The 15,699-nt window shown below is 38.1% G+C and overlaps 1 protein-coding gene across 1 annotated transcript in view; it reads left to right on the forward strand.

The window, feature by feature from the left end:
* ST8SIA1 (ST8 alpha-N-acetyl-neuraminide alpha-2,8-sialyltransferase 1) overlaps nucleotides 1-15,344 on the forward strand; it is a 183,223-nt gene extending 167,879 nt beyond the window's left edge. The window contains exon 6 of the transcript XR_003034555.2: nucleotides 12,174-15,344. The gene's annotated coding sequence lies outside the window, so the exon portion shown is untranslated. The remainder of the gene's footprint in view (nucleotides 1-12,173) is intronic.
* Nucleotides 15,345-15,699: the final 355 nt, after the last annotated feature.

A 15,699-nucleotide genomic window follows, 5' to 3' on the forward strand; every position in this document is an offset into this window, starting at 1 on the left:
ACCGAAACCCATATCTCTTGCTTATTATTTTAGTGCAAAAAACTAGAAATACAAGTGCATTATTTGTTTGCAAATTGGCATAATTATCTTCATAATTTAATATTCGGAGATGAAGTAAAGCACAATGACATCAAGCTTAGTCTCTGGAAGACAGACTGGAAGATACTCCCTTTTCTTTCTGCCATGGTAAATAGGTTCTCTCCAAGATGAAGCATATGCATGCACAGATAAAAGCATGCATAGACTCATGTACACTCATACACACACTCAGACAAAGCTAATTCCTGTGCAGCTATGAAAGCGGAACCCATATGACCTGGGATGGCAGAAATCTGTAACTCGTTTTGGAGAGCTATGAATGCATTACATGCTACCTACCACACCTTGCTACAAGACAAACCAGCTTACTGGTTGCTGCTCTGATGCTCATACCAGCATGAGATGTGACCCTTAGCCCAAAATCATTCCAAATGAACAGAACTGTTTTAGTGTATGTGACTCCCCCCCACCAACATCTCATGAGTAAATCCTGTGTCACATGCGGTCATCAACACATGGTTCACAGCAGTACAGGGATGTGAGTTAGTAGTTGTTGATTCCCTTAGTAACAGGTAGGACAGCTTAGAAGGCTTGCTACCTCAGCTTTGACACACTGCACACAAACTCTGTGGACAGTTTACAGGCAGCCAGATGTGTTTACATACAGAGAAAGGTAAAAGAAACCTCACATGGTCTTTGTGTTTGGGAATATCTTAATCTAAAAGGAGACAGTACATATCACTAACTTGATTCTTTGAAGTGTCACCAAAATGTAGGTAAACTGTACCCAAAAGTTCTGCTTCATTTTCCATGAAAAAGACGTAGTATACAATGTAGACCAAACCAGGTGGCAGTTTTGGGGTGGATTCATTTAAATAATACCGAGATAACAAAGCCCTTGGGAAAATTCTACATCATTGGGATGTGGTGGTGCTCAGTCGCTCAGTCGTGTCCGACTCCTTGCAACCCCATGGACTGTAGGCCGCCAGGCTTCTCTGTCGATGGACTTTTCCAGAAAAGAATACTGAAGTGGGTTGCCATTTCCTACTCCAGGGGATCTTCCTGTCCAGGCAATTTCTAAGTAAGATTGAATATTAAGGTTATTATAGAGATCAACAGTTAAAATATGACTGGTGACATAACACAGATTCCATTGATACTTAGAAAGTTAAGAATTTAAGGATATTGATTCTGTGCAGATCCAATTTGCTCTTTTGATCCTATTTGGCAGCAAAAATGTAATGAGAATGTGCTATGAGTGAGTTGCACTAAATATGCACTGTATGTGCAATCCTGAATATATTTCCTCTTTTGAGCTGTTATTATTATTTAATAACTACCTGAAAAAGAATGCATTTTTACCTATACACTTCATCAAAATATAAAAGGCCTAACAAAAAACACACATAAAAGTTAATAAAATAGATAATACTCAAATTAGTGCTTTAATTGTTGATTGTTAAAATCAGTAATTAATGAACTCCATCGAACTCATGTATCTTGGCTCCATTGAAGATGTCTTCTGGAAATTTTGCATTTTGTAATTCCTGGGCTAGGTTTGTGCAAGAGATTTGTACAGTGGTTAGTTGTACATTTGGGGCTTCTGAAAGGCAAGCAAATGGATAGAGTATAATTAGATCACGGCTTCTTAACTGGAGTGATTCTCCTCCTCTATCTGGTGACATTTGCCAGTGTTGGAGAAGGCGATGGCACCCCACTCCAGTACTCTTGCCTGGAAAATCCCATGGATGGAGGAGCCTGGTAGGCTGCAGTCCATGGGGTCGCGAAGAGTCGGACTCGACTGAGCGACTTCACTTTGACTTTTCACTTTCATGCATTGGAGAAGGAAATGGCAACCCACTCCAGTGTTCTTGCCTGGAGAATCCCAGGGACAGGGGAGCCTGGTGGGCTGCCGTCTATGGGGTCGCACAGTCAGACACGACTGAAGCGACTTAGCAGCAGCAGCAGCAGCAGACTTTTTTGTGGGATCTTAGTTCCCCCACCAGAGATGGAACCCAGGCCCTCGGCAGTGAAAGCTCAGAGTCCTGACCACTGGATCACCAGGGAATTCTTAGGAGACATTTTTGATGGTCGTGGCTTGGAGGGTGCTGCCAGTATCTAGTGGATAGAGGCCAGGGGTCCTACTAAAGATCTACAATGCACAGAGCAGCACCCCCAACAAAGAATTACCCATGTGAAAATCCCAGTAGTGCCAAGGTTGAGAAACCCCAGATTAGACCAAAATGATATTTTGATTATCCCATATTATCTTCACTTATATGCTCATGTCATTCAAAGTATGACTACAATTTAATGGGAATGCTTTCTCAGAGTAGATTACAGTTTGGCATTATTTTATAGTGATAATTCACAAGTATGCCATACATATTTCCTTTTCTGTGGTTAGATATATCTCAATGTAGGAGTTGTGAGTGTGTATGCTTATGTGTGTGTACATGTGCTTATAGCATAAAGTTAGTATATCCATCCTTATTGGAATATATGTGTTCCTAAGTGAGGATCTTTCTAGAATTATCTCACACAGTACTCTGGCATACTCTATTACTCTTAAGTTAAATTCTAAGCTCCCATTATTTTATTTTTTTGAAATTGAGACCTTCAGAATTGGGCCTCATTATTTGTCAAATTTGGTTGAGTACATTTTAATGTTACTGACCCTTAAGATTCAGCTCAGAAGAGAGTTAGGTTGCACACATGTGTTGTAGACACATTTCATAAGAAAGTATTTCATCACTTTTGATGCACCTGCAAGGAGAAGGCATCATCCTCTAACATATTAGTCTAATTTTTAAGTTACATTTCAGTGGCAAAAATTAGGTTGCTCCATGGGGATAAATGAGGGGATGAAGAGACTGAAAATGAGTACCTGATGTGAATTTTTATTTTTATTAGCTCCATATGGAGAGCTGCACTAATATTATGGATCATGAGTAAGAAAAACTTCTGTTTGATTTTAATCAGACTTAGGTCAAATTAAGATGCCTGAAGGATTAAGTCTTTCATAAGAAAGTAATTTTTTATATGAAAGATTTTTTATGGAAGAAGACACTGGACACATGCTTTCTATAGAGTATTTGACCAACAGTTTATACAACACTGTGCGTCTAAATTGAAAGTAACACAAGAAGTTAAGGCGTGCTTCCTGGATTTTTTTTCTGTATAGTTCACTTTTACCTGTTTTAACAAGGGCGAATGATTCAAAATGATACAGAGATCCAGAGTGACAGATGTTCAAACAGTACTCTGTTTTTTGGCTTTGTGCTGTTTTAGGCCCTTTTCTGGACTAAAAACCTTGTTTAGGTTAAATATAACTTGTACCTGAAGCAATGGGCAACCTGGCTTAAAAATCTATTTGGAAAACAACTGGGGAAATCCTAGGATTCTGAATTTGCCAAAAGTATTCTGAGATTAGTCCAAAGCTTTACAGTAGTATTAGTGATAATTTCAAATAGAAATAATAACCCATAACATTGTCAGCAACTCAGGTAGGTTTGTCATTTTATTATATACCACCTCCTGTTTCTCAGTTTGGAAAATCAGTCACCTAGGGTTTTCATTTCTATGTTTAAAAATACTGATTGTATGAAAATTTTAACTGATAAACCCTTGTTAGGAGGGACCTAAAGAGGAAAAAAAAAGTCACAGTCCACTGAAAACTTCAGGAAATGCTTATTGGATTGTATAAAAACTTTCCCACCAAAATCAGGTAATGTATGCTCTCTGTCAGTAGAGTTTCAAAGATCAAACTCTAAGAGGACTTTTATGGGAGCTTTAGGAAGAGCATGTGGAGGAATAAGGCTTGAGAACAATACTGTGCTTTTTATTTCTTCTGTTTCCCAGTGTAGAGGTCTCCTCTGAGATGATCTGATTTTGGTGGGCACACATCAGGGATGGACATGGGCGGACAATACTGAGGCACCTGCAACGTGGGTCAAGCCTCTTAGAAGATGAACAGTGTGTGTGGTGTGTGTGTGTGTGTGTGTGTGTGTGTGTGTGTATGTATGTATGTGTTAGTCACTCAGTTGTGTCTGATTCTTTGCATACCCATGGACTATAGGCTGCCATGTCCTCTGTCCATGGGATTCTCCAGGCAAGAATACTGGAGTGCGTAGCCATGCCTGTCTCCAGGGGATCTTCCCAACCCAGGGATCTAACCCAGGTCTCCTGCATGGCAGGCAGATTCTTTACCCTTTGAGCCACCAGGGAAGCCCCAAATGAACAGAAAATACAACTGAATATGACTAGCAGTTTAGGCAACTTCAGTGAACAGCATGCTGGGGTGAAGAAGAGGCAAATGGAAAGGAAGAAAAACCCAGTCCCCAAGCTTTCCACGTACAAAAGGTCAGAGAAGTCTCTGCTCTTGGCTTTGGCCTTCCAGCACTCTCTATCTCTGTCTACTACCACAGAAGATCTCCAGGCTTTGAGGTCAAGCTAGTAGTCTTGTGATTAGAGAGTTGGTGTGCAAATTTGCTGGGAAGCTTAAAATTTTACACTTAAACATTAAACATTTCTTTTTTTTTTTTTTTTTGATTTATACTTGTGCTCTGTAAATTTGGGTGTCCCATGATAGAATTCTGATCATCTTGACCTAATTATGGCCCTGCCAGCCTTTATTAAAAATGAAACATTTTCCCCCCACTTTGATGCATTTTTTCTAAGTTCTCGAACCTGGGAAGATATCAAATATTCTACTAGTTCTCCAGTAGCCTGGAGAAAGCTCTGGAGATGCATGCAAAGGCCTAGACTGCCTGTTTATAAATTCCTAAATAAGAAGCTACTGTATTTAGGTTGAACACCATAGAATTTCTATTTTGTAAGTGAAAGGAAATTTATGTGAATCTCCAATTGTGTTGGCCATTTTTTTTCCTATCGTAAGAAAATGGATACTACTGACTTTACTCCGAGCGTAGGCCTATCTGAATTTTTTACCTGAAATAAATACATGAGTGGAAAACTCATTCACACATAACACAAAAATTCCACTTGTCATTGCAATAAGAAAAAAATATGTGCTTCCATTTCCTTCTGATTTTCTGGTGCCAGCATTTCTGATTTGTTCTGCTCTAATAGTTAAGGAATAAATAACATTATAAATTAACTTATAATACTTGAGATCACTTGTACGATAGCCAAAGCCCATAAGTATAAATTCTAAAGCACAAAAGAGGAATTATATTTTGGCTATGGTCACTCATTTACCTACCTCTTGTATTCATATTGATCTCTACATTGTGCTAAAATTCTTTCTGATTTGCTTTCTTGTTGAAGCTATGGGATATAATCAATAATGTGCAACGACCTTGAAGTTTTATAGAATACTGTCTAAATGTATTGATCATGTCTCTTTCTGCTTCTATATAATTAGATTTTCTCCAGTTATTTGTCATTTTAAAAGCTCCTGTTTCACATGATACGAATAAACATCTAAGAGATGTGATTTTATCCAGGGCAGAGAAAATTAGGAGATAGATATGTCTGTTTTTCTCTCTACCATAAGACAAATGGAGAACTGTCATTAAAAAAAAGGAGTTTAATGAAAATGACAGAACAAAAATCAGGGCTTTGAGAGGGACCACTGGGAGGAATCTTTATTTTTTTAATCAAAGTACATTTGCTTACAATGTTGTGTTAGTTTCTACTGTACAGCAAAGTGAATCAACGATACATGTACATATATCCCCCCATTTTGGATTTCTGTCCCATTTAGTTCCCCATGGAGGATTGGGTAGATAGAGTTCCCTAAGCTATACAGTAGCTTCTCATTAGTTATCTATTTTATACACAGTGTATGTATGTCAGTGGGAGGGATCTTAGTGTGCAGTGAAGAGGAAGCATGGAGGTGGTTGTCCTTGTTGTCAGCCCCAAGAACCTTTTCAAAACATTTTAAAGGAAATACATTGTCATGTAACTGTTATTGCTAATGATGGAAACATGCTAGAGGAAGCAGTGTGAGACTGTGCAACACTTGGGGAAAAAAGAAGAAGTGGTACCTCTTTACCTACTTGGACCCTCAGGGTCTAAACTCTTCCCCACTTCCTGTCCTCTCCACGTTGGGTTTTCTTTCGTGTTTGAGCCTGAATATGCAAACACTCCCATTCTCACACCCTTGTCCATCTCTACCTTGATGCATACTCACAAAATAAGGTGATTTTGATTTTTTGTCATGATGAGGCAGCAATATAGTAGCAAGTGTCACCTTGAACTTGACCCTTTGAAACATGATCACCATGTGCTATGCATAAAGTTAGCTTTCGTTACTGCTCCCACAATTATACCTCAGTAAAAGGCTTTTATATTCATTATTACTTAGGCAGACTAGATGTGTTTTCTCTCCTATGTGCTAGTGTAAACACACACATACACACACCCCTTACATTAGTTAGGCCCATTGAAAGAGAAAGATGGCTGACCTGGTTGGGGATGGCAGAGGGTGCCTTAACTTTTTCTGGCTTGGCTCCCACTTCCTTATGTATTTCCTTCGTGTACCCCTGTCACTCTAGAGGTGTAACCATGTCTGTTCCAAGTTGTATCTTTATCATCAGCAAGAACTCTTACAAGTGTAGTGAATGTGACTATTTTATATAAATGCACAATAGTATCTAGGCCTTGGAGACATCTGATAACAGTATGTAAATATCCTTTGTTGAAGTAGTAGAACCTGCTCATAGGGAATGCCTTAGGTGATAGCTGCAGAAGGACACAGACTAAAAATGCTTGTTTTTTCAGCAAATTCTAGCATTCGTGGAAGCAAGAAAACAATTTTTTTCCCATTTCTCATTTATTCTTTAACACCAATCCATTGGGCTTTCTTGTTGAAAGGTTTCTAGAGACTTTCATAATGTGTATTGTTGTTGTTTAGTCACTAAGTCACGTCAGACTCTTTGTGACCCCGTGGAATGTAGCTTGCCAGCCTCCTCTATCCGTGGGATTTTCCAGGCAAATATACTGAAGTGGGTAGCTATTTCCTTCTCCAGGGGATCTTCCTGACCCAGGGATGGAATGCATGTCTCCTGCACTGGCAGGATTCATTACCACTTAGCCACCAGGGAAGCCCTCATAATAATGTGTATAGGGTTCACAATTTGTGATGATTGATGACCACTTGGGTACGTCAGAGACACTAAAAAGGGGTGAGAACAGACAACACGGAAGCTCCACTGAACAACAGAGCTCCACTGAAGAGCTAGCCTCGGGGCTTCCCTGGTGGTCCACTGGTTAAGAATCTGTACTTCCACAGCAGAGGGTATGGGTTCCATCCCTGGTCCAGGAATTAAGATCCCTCCTGCCAAGTGACACAGCCCAAAAATTAAAAGGAAAATTAAAAAGGAAAAAAGAAAAAGCTTGCCTAAATTTTTGAAATTCTGGAACATGACTAGAACTTCAGTCACTATACAACATAGTTGGTCTGAAAAGCTTTGAAAAAGAAAATTTCTCTTTAACTTGATGATTGAACATTATATATTATTCTGCATGTGTGAAGGCTATTTTTCAAGAGTAAATTTGCAGAGACTAGAGCTCAGGAAAAAAATAGAAAAATTCAAATAGACTTTCTCATGCAGTGTAGTCTGACTCCAAGTCGATAGATGCAGTAATTCTGGAAAAGATGTTAGATTAGACCATAAAATTGAAATCACTTTTGAACTGTATGTAAAATTACTTCTTCCTAATAAAGCCAAACTCCACTGGCAGTAGGTATGGGGAAAATCAGTGCTCTTCATTTCTTTTTTTTTTTTTTTTTGTTTCATAGAAAATGTAGCAGGTAAGAAAAAAACTTTAATTGGTAATTTTTATAGTATGACTTGAAAAAAACAGTATCTCTGTTGGTTCTGCTGAGTTGTTCTTTCCACAGAATTTAAACGCAATGTCATAGGAGGAGGTTTGCTGTTAAAACATGTCTTTTTCTTTGCTGTGTTCATTGTAATTATGGCTGGTACTGAGAAGTTTCAGTAAGTTTCAATTTCTCTACCTCCCTTACTTGGAGAAATTTTGGAAATGTACTCTGTGAATAAAATGTTTTTTTATATAGCTTGTGAAGTCTTTTTATTTCCCAGAAGCATTTGGGTAATTCTATTTTCTTTTCTTCCTTTATTTTTGTATGCATATCAGCTACACTTTTTTTTTTTTCTTTCTGGGTGCAAATTCAGTGCTATTTAGTGAGAAAATTACTTTAGAAATACAGAATTATAAATGCTGTGTCTAGGATACAAGGACATTATTTGTACTTCTTATGCCCGTGAAAGTTACTATCTACTGGGCAACATAAAGTAGAAAGAAAATGGAATATTTATTTAACATGGTGTATGTACATGAACCCACTTTTTCCAGGGATAACATTTTTCCTGAATGCAATAATTCAGTATCAGTATGTGTGTCCTTGAGATACATTTAAAAATATTTCAATTCAGTGACTTGGACAAGCCTAAGTGTGCCTTCTTGCCTAAATTATTTAGATAACTGCTTCAAACTCCCATTTTCCCTTGAGCTCTGGTGGCCCCGTTCTGCCACTTTTTCAAGAGGGAGAGATATCAGGAAAAATGACCTTGGTCCATCCATTACCATGCACTTCACCTCAGAAATGACCAGGTGCTTTGTGCAGTTCTCCTTATTAATTCTCTGACTTCATTCTCACATAACAGCTTTTTGGACTGTAGCTATTTTAGGAAAGGACATTCTATTACCTAATGTTAAATCTTCATGAGGTTTAGCTGAATCACTTGGGAGAAAAGGACAGAGCTCCAGCATAAATGTGGGTTACTCTAATCTATTCTCAGATCACATGAGAAAAATAGATCCTGCTTGTTTTCACCAACTATCGTTAAGTAAAAAAATCTAGGTATTACTGAATCCTGCTGTTCTATGTTATTTTGATTTAAGCCTTCAAAAGCAGATATTAAGAGTCCAAAGGCATTAATTACTCAAGAATTCCTAAACCGAAGTAAAGGGTAATTACATGTCACAGACTGTATTTTTGCTTGAAAAATTATTATTTGGATATTCAGTTAGATTCTTGGTGATAAAGGTCTAAACACATAGGATGATTGAATTAAATCTTGTGAAGTTCATTGTGAGTGATCAGGAAACCATGGAATGAAATTGAGGCCCTATCTCCTAATGCTTAATGCGTGATTCTGAAACATATTAACTAGTTTCTAGGATTTTGAAAATATGGGAAAACAAATACTTTGTTAACTCTTTTATATGGATAGAAAGTTAATTTCTGTCCTCCACAAGAGTCATGGTTTCCAGGCATGAATTAAAAAATCAGCCTCAATATTTGGAAACTTTTTCATCATAAACAATGAAATCAAAAATTATGTTACAAAACAATCAAGAGTTTATTGGTCTCAAGATATCCTTTGATCAAGAGGATTCTGACCTTTGTGTGTGGTGGAAGAGGGCACAGTAAGAATGGAGTATGAGTGTTCCTTTGGTGAGTCTGCTGTAATTAACATCACACCAGGTGAATTACTGATCTGTTTGGAAATGGTTTTATATTGGCCTATGCTGTTAATGCTTGGGCACCCAGCAGTGGTGAAAGCAGGATTATTGATTGTATGTACAATCTCCATCAGTTCCGTTCAGTTCAGTTGCTCAGTTGTGTTCGACTCTTTGCCACCCCATGAATCGCAGCACGCCAGGCCTCCCTGTCCATCATCAACTCCCGGAGTTCACCCAGACTCATGCCCATCGAATCAGTGATGCCATCCAGCCATCTCATCCTCTGTCTTCCCCTTCTCCTCCTGCTCCCAATCCCTCCCAGCATCAGAGTCTTTTCCAATGAGTCAACTCTTTGCATGAGGTGGCCAAAGTACTGGAATTTCAGCTTTAGCATTATTCCTCCCAAAGAAATCCCAGGGTTGATCTCCTTCAGAATGGACTGGTTGGATCTCCTTGAAGTCCAAGGGACTCTCAAGAGTCTTCTCCAACACCACAGTTCAAAAGCATCAATTCTTCTGCACTCAGCTTTCTTCACAGTCTAACTCTCACATCCGTCCATGACCACAGGAAAAACCATAGCCTTGACTAGACGGACCTTTGTTGGCAAAGTAATGTCTGCTTTTGAATATGCTATCTAGGTTGGACATAACTTTTCTTCCAAGGAGTAAGCGTCTTTTAATTTCATGGCTGCAGTCACCAACAATTACTAAAAGAATTTTGTATATAGAAGACTATCAAGAACCGAGAAAAGAGATTCATGGTATCTGTACAACGTACTGTTTTGTCTCGATCTCTTATAAAGGTTAAGACTGAGATGGGGGCAGTTAATACCTTAAAAGGTCAAGAGTGCTTTCAGTGCTTTCCATCATGGAGATGCAGCAGTTTGTTGTCATTGAAGTAGACATTTATTCTGGATTTGTCTTTATTGTCCTCAGTGCTCCTGCTATCACCACCATCTTCTATGGCTTATGTATATATTACATACATCACCATCTACAACGACTTATGTACCATATTGGTATATATAACACACAGTGTCCTTTTGACCATGGACGTATTTTACAGTAACTGCAGCTGCAAAATTAAAAGACGTTTACTCCTTGGAAGAATAGCTATGACAAAGGTGCTGCTGCTGCTGCTAAGTCGCGTCAGTCGTGTCCGACTCTGTGCGACCCCATAGGCGGCAGCCCACCAGGCTCCCCCGTCCCTGGGATTCTCCAGGCAAGAACACTGGAGTGGGTTGCCATTTCCTTCTCCAATGCATGAAAGTGAAAAGTGAAAGTGAAGTCGTGTCCGACTCTTAGCGACCCCACGGACTGTAGCCTACCAGGCTCCTCATCCATGGGATTCTCCAGGCAAGAGTACTGGAGTGGGGTGCCATTGCCCTCTCTGATGACAAAGCTAGACAATGTATTAAAAAGCAGAGACCTTACTTTCTTAACAAAGGTCCGTATAGTCAAAGCTATGGTTTTTCCAGTGGTCATGTATGGATGTGAGAGTTGGACTATAAAGAAGGCTGAGCACCAAAGAATTGATGCTTTCGAACTGTGGTGCTGGAGAAGACTCTCTTGAGAGTCTCTTGGACAGCAAAGAGATTAAACCAGTGAATCCTAAAGGAAATCAACCCTGAATATTCATTGGAAGGATTGATGCTGAAGCTGAAGCTCCAATATTTTGGGCATCTGATGTGAAGAGCTGAGTCATTAGGAGAGACCTGGTTGCTGGGAAGGATTGAAGGCAGGAGGAGAAGAGGATGACAGAGGATGAGATGGTTGGATGGCATCCCTGACTCAATGGACATGAGTTTGAGCAAGTTCTGGGAGACAGTGAAGGACAGGGAAGCCCGGCATGCTGCAGTTCATGGGATCGCAGAGTCGGACACAACTTAGTGACTGAACAACAACAATATTTTACAGCAAAATAAGTGCAGAAAGGAGCTTATGTCTATGGAATTAACAAGTATTACTCTTTATCACAGGCTTCCCAGGTGGCACTAGTGGTAAAGAACCTGCCTGCCAATCCATTAGACATAGATGTGGGTTCAATCTCTGGGTTGGGAAGATTCCCTGGAGAAGGGTACTGCAACCCACTCCAGTATTCTTGCATGGAAAATTCCATGGACAGGGGAGCCTGGCATGCTATAATCCATGGAGTTGCAAAGAGATGGACATGACTGGGCAGCTGAAAAACAACAACTACATGCTTGTATTGCCGTTTAATTCAGAATATTTTCTAATTGCATTGTGACTCTTCTTTAGTTCATGGGTTTTAGACATATACATTTCAATTTACAAATATATGGAAGGTTTACTAGTATGTTTTTGCTATCTCTTTCTAAATTTAATTCTCTCATGATCAGGAAATATGCTATGCATGATTTAAATTTTTTGAAGTTTATTGAATCTGGTTTGATAGCCCAGTGTGCACGAGCACAGTTGTTGGCAGGAGTGTACTAAAACTGTTTACTCGGTCAAGTGTATCCTCACTCACACTTTACCTGTTTGCTCTTTCAGTTACAGAAAAAAGAAGTGTTAAAGTTTCCAATTGTATTCCATTTATTTTTAGTGCTATAAAACTTATCCTTATATACTTTGCATTTCTTTTGTAAACTACATACACTGAGGAATCTGAGTCCAGGCCAAACAATTGTCTGATCTTTTATGCCCCAACCATAGGTAATTCAAGGCCTTGCCTGGCAGGCCTCATGAGGAGAAACTGTCCCGGCCTCACCAGGTTTCTACAGAGCCAAAGCATTGATTTTCTGGAGTCCCTTGGCCTGCAAGAAGACCAAACCAGTCAAGCCTAAAGGAAATCTTCACTGGATTCACTGGAAAGACTGATGCTGAAGCTGAAGCTCCAGTACTTTGGCCACCTTATGTGAAGAGCCAACTCATTAGGAAAGACCCTGATGCTGGGAAAGATTGAAGGCAGGAGGAGAAGGGGATGACAGAGGACGAGATGGTCAGATGGTATTAGTGACTCAATGGACTTGAGTTTGAGCAAGCTCCTGGAGATGCTGAAGGACAGGGAAGCCTGTCATGCTGAAGTCCATGGGGTCGCAAAGAGTTGGACACAACTGAGCGACTGAACAACAACAAAGTCACTTTACTCTGTCTCTCCTGTCCTCTTATTCATATTTTCGTGTGTTTTGAAATAAGTGTTTATGTCCCCCCCAAATTCAAACATTGAAATTCTATACCACAATGTGATGGTATTAGGATGTAAGGCTTTTGATTTAGGGCTTGAATTAGGATTCAGTGAGGTCATGAGTGTGGAGTCCTCATAAAAGAAATTAGTGTATATAGAAGAACCACCAAAGAATTTGCTTCCTTTCTCTGCTCTCTATCATTTGAGGACACAACTAGAAATCAGAAATTTGAAACCTCAGAGAGAGGCCTCGCAAGAACTTGATCATGCTGGCACCCTGATCTGAGACTTCTAGCTTACAGAAATATGAGAAATAAACTTTTGTTGTTTATAAGCCACCCAGATGTAGTACTTTGTTTTAGCTGCTCAGACTGACATGAAGACAATATGTATATTTTTACCATGTATTTTATGCAATACAGTTACAAAACCTTGCAATGCAATATTGTTGTTTCACTTTGTCTTTCAAAGAAATTGGCATATTAAAATATACTTTGCATATTTACCCCCATTTACTAATTTCATGCTTTATTATTATTCTTGTAGAACTGGTATCATTTCTCACAGCTTGACGAAAATTCCTTTTCTAATAGTGCTGGCAGTAAAATCTCTCAGCTTTTGTTTATCTGAAAATGTCTGTAGTTCATCTTCATTTTTGAAATATGTTTCACTGGCTATAGAAATGTAGCTTTTTAGTTTTTAACATTTAAAATACGTTACTCCATTGTCTTCTAGTTTGCTTTGTGTTTGATGAGGATTTTGCTAACATTATTGTCATATTATGTGTGATCTTAGCTTCTTTTTCACCTTCTAGCTTCTTTTAGAATATTTTTCTTTATCTTTGTGTTTCAGCACCATGACACAGATTTTACATTTGGATTTAACAACAAAGTCTCCAGTTCTAGATATCACCAGAGTATGCTAAACTATGTAAGTTCTTACATTTTTCAGGCCCAATTTAACTAAGCTTTTCCCATCAAGAAGGTTGTTATTAGTAGTTTACTAGGGCAGGAAGTGTCAGGCCAAGTAAATTGTTGTTGCACCTGAGGACTTTTCCAGTCCTCTTTGCTCTGATTGCTAATAGCTTGACAGAGTTATTATTGCTATTGCTATTTAATAGACAACCTACCTAAGGTCTCTGTGGGAGATGAATATTACATTTCATCTTAAAAGAAAGGTTAAAACAGAATTGGGTTGCTAATATATTTTTAACCATTATATTTTGGGGTACTTTATGTACCACACAATTTACCCATTGTAAATGTACAGTTCAATGAATTTTAGTAAAGTTTATTGTTGTAAAACCATTACCAAAGTCCAGTTTTATAATACTTTCATAGGTCCCCCAAATTTCCTACTTCCAGTAGTAAACCTTGTCTCTCAGTCTTAACCCCAGACAACCATGAATCTGCTTTCAGTCTCTATTGCTAAGTCACTTCAGTCATATCCGACTCTGTGCGACCCCATAGATGGCAGCCCACCAGGCTCCCCCGTCCATGGGATTTTCCAGGCAAAAACACTGGAGTGGGTTGCCATTTCCTTCTCCAATGCATGAAAGTGAAAAGTCAAAGTGAAGTCGCTCAGTCGTGTCCGACTCCTAGCGACCCCATGGACTGCAGCCTACCAGGCTCCTCTGTCCATGGGATTTTCCAGGCAAGAGTACTGGAGTGGGGTGCCATTGCCTTCTCCCTCAGTCTCTATAGTTTGGCCTTTTATGGAAAATTTATTTAAATGAAATAATAAAGTTTATGTAAATGAAATAATATAAATGAAATAATTTATGTACATAAGTTTATGTAAATAAAGTTTAAATAAATGCATTTGTATTTTATATAAATGAAATAATACAATATTCAGTTATTTGTGTCTGGTTTCTTTCATTTAGTAAAATATTTTTGAGACTTATCTGTTATTGCATGTATCAGTAGTTTGCTCCTTTTTATTGCTGAATAGCATTCCATTGCATGCATTTAACACATTTTGATTATTAATTCATTAATTTATTAATGTATATTTGGGTTGGCTTAGGCCTTTGGCTATTTTGAATAATGACTCTGTAAACATTTGTGTGCAGATTGCTGATTCACATGGTAATATTTTCCTTTTAAGAAACTACTAAAACTATTTTGCAAAGTAGCTATGCCATTTTACACACCCAGCATAAATATGTGATTGTTTCTCCACATACTCCATGACAATTAGTATGTTGTTAATCTTTTTAAAAATATCCCTCTTCTCAATGGGTATGAAGTTAAAAAGTTCTAGAGAACTTTCATACAACATTGCATCTATAGTTAACAATATTATACCATATATTTAAAACTCGGTGAAGAGGTTATAGCTCATGTGACACGGTTTTTACTACAATAAAAAATGATATAAAAAGAAAGTAAACAAAAATATCCCTCTTACAGAGTATAATAATATCTCTATGGACTTTTCATTTCCCTAAGGACTAATTGAGTGTATTTTCAGTGTTTGTTAGTCTCATATATCTCCTTTGGTGAAATGTCTATTAAAATCCTTTGCATTGTACATTTGGAGTGAGGAGTGTTTCCTCTTATTACTGAGTTCTTAGATTTAAAAAAATTATTTTTTATGCATATCCTTTCTCAGATTTGCAAATATTTTTACTTGTCTGAATTATTTTTTCATTTTATTAATGATATCTATTGGAAATAAAAGAATTTTAACTTTTATGAAGTTCATTTTGTTTTTCCATAAAGATAACACTTTAGTGTCATCTGAAAATAAAGACACATGTATTTATTTTTTTCAATATGCTTTTAATTTTAAAGAATTAAAAGAATGCCTTTAATTTTATTCTTGCCTTATTGAGTTGGCTTCAACTACAAGAATAGTGTTGAATAGAAATGCAGAGAATAGATGTCTTTACCTTATTCCTGATCTTAAATAAAAACATTTCATCCTTCAGGATTAAAATGATGCTAGCTCTAGTCTGTTTGTTTGGTATATGCCACTTACCAGAATGAAAAATTTGAATTCTATTGCTAGATTTTTTGAGAATTGTTACCATGGGTGACTGTTGCTACT

The sequence above is a fragment of the Bos taurus genome, chromosome 5 (genome assembly GCF_002263795.3).
Source record: "Bos taurus isolate L1 Dominette 01449 registration number 42190680 breed Hereford chromosome 5, ARS-UCD2.0, whole genome shotgun sequence".
NCBI classification, from domain to species: Eukaryota; Metazoa; Chordata; class Mammalia; order Artiodactyla; family Bovidae; genus Bos; species Bos taurus.